The sequence below is a fragment of the Lupinus angustifolius genome, chromosome LG03 (assembly GCF_001865875.1).
Source record: "Lupinus angustifolius cultivar Tanjil chromosome LG03, LupAngTanjil_v1.0, whole genome shotgun sequence".
NCBI classification, from domain to species: Eukaryota; Viridiplantae; Streptophyta; class Magnoliopsida; order Fabales; family Fabaceae; genus Lupinus; species Lupinus angustifolius.
Window position 1 is genome coordinate 23,631,514 of NC_032011.1, and position 1,874 is coordinate 23,633,387.

Below are 1,874 nucleotides of genomic sequence, written 5' to 3' on the forward strand. Positions count from 1 at the left end.
GGCAGACTGGGGGCAACTGTTCCTATCCGGCGAACCAAAGGTCATGTTTAGACGCCGAGGTGGCCCCACTTGTTGGGACCACCGAAGTTGACCCAGGAGACAACATGCTTTCCGTACTCCGCCAACCTACCTGCCAGCGTGACAGACGGGTTGCAGAGCAGGCTAGGAGACAAGAAGGGCACAGTGTACGACCCAACAGGCCGCCTGACACGGGAAAAGCAGCTCCAGACAACACCTTTGGCCGGCCACGCGTCGCACCACCAGCCAAGAGCCCAAGGTCAACTCTCACTCCTATAAATAGGAGTATCCACCAACAGGAAGTATCTTAACCTCAACTCCTAGACTCTCTAATATTATTCTTCTTGTCACTCAGTCTCTCTACTTCGTACACTGACTTGATCGTCGGAGAGCCTTTTCAGGTACCTCCACCGGCGGGTCCAACTCTTTTGCTGCCTTCAGTCACCTTGACGACCGCTCCCTACCTCTTCATCAACATTCGACTCATCATTGTCCGTACTCTTGTGTTCTGATAAAGAACAATACCCGCTAGGAGAGTTAGCCTCACATACCTGTGAATGTTCCCAGTTCAAACAGGATTGCCTCCAGTGTGAGGATACGTGTGGGAAACCAAAAAAAACTTATAGTGTCTTTAAAAAAATACAGCATATTGCATAAAAATAATGTTCTTGCAACTACTTGCCTTCCCGGTGCGACCTGTTTGAGTCCAACACCGTGTGCTAAAATGTACCAAAGGAGCGCATAACTGTCATTTCTAGGGAAGTACCTATTAAAAGTAAAAACTACATCACACGAGCTCTCTGCAATAAAAGTAGCTAATAGGATGGAGGAAATCTCATTTTTAACACAAGCATGTTGAAAAGTAACAAGGGGAGAAGATTATTGCAAAGAAACACATTTCTTAAGTTGGAATGTTAAATGCTGAGTCATCCATAAACACATATCCCAGACATATAGGTGAAACATGGCTTCCAAATCTTCAACATCTGTTTTGTGCCTAACAACAGTACGATGAAGAGTAAAAGCAATTGTTGTGGTCCATAGGAAAGACGCCACATAAAAGAAATGTGAGCTATAACCTTGAGCATAACAAAAGAAATGTGAGCTATAACCTTGAGCATAACAAAAGAAATGTGAGCTATAACCTTGAGCATAACAAAAGAAACCTTTCGATGGATCCCTGAATCAAAATGAAAGTCTATCAGTCACGCCATACATTCTAAAAAAAGCACTTGATTCAGAAGGCATACCCTATTATGCTGAAGAAACTGCAAAGCAAATCCTGCAATCAGAGAAGAAGTAGAAAATAAGGCAAAACTAATGCAGAAACTGGGCATGCACAAAATATTTGGTTTCAAAAATGCCAAAAGGGCATAAATCTGAATTGCAACAAAGCATCAACAATAAACACACAAATGAAAAGAAATCGGGTAGGCGCGACAACTAACTAACTACACAACTAATTTCATCAAGAAAATATGATGTTAATACTTCACTGTTGCGATTTAAGTCACTAACACTGTGGTAATCACTTCGGGACGAAACTTGAGACTCAAGTATTGTTTTATAAGTATTTATTTTCCAATAAAAATATAACATGTAAAGTTGAAACCACATGTTATATTTTGCATTCATAAACTGTTTGGAAACAGTAGCACAAGCACCAAAGAACAGTGCTTAGGTTTTGCCCATGGCTTTAACAATACATATGGAGAAAATAAAAGCTATTATTATAATTATCTCAGTTACTAGCACATAAATAATAATCGTAATCATAATTAGGGTCGTAATTGAAGTACAATTTAGTAAATTACTTAAACCTAGTCCTAACTCCTAACGCTTTTGAATTATGGTTC

General features: G+C 40.3%; 1 long non-coding RNA gene across 1 annotated transcript; it reads right to left on the reverse strand.

Annotated features, from left to right (window-relative positions):
- LOC109343803 lies at positions 1,019-1,455 on the reverse strand. The gene is made up of 2 exons (XR_002107260.1): positions 1,164-1,455; positions 1,019-1,097 (listed from the first exon to the last, which is right to left on the reverse strand). It is a non-coding gene; the product is annotated as an uncharacterized LOC109343803 (long non-coding RNA).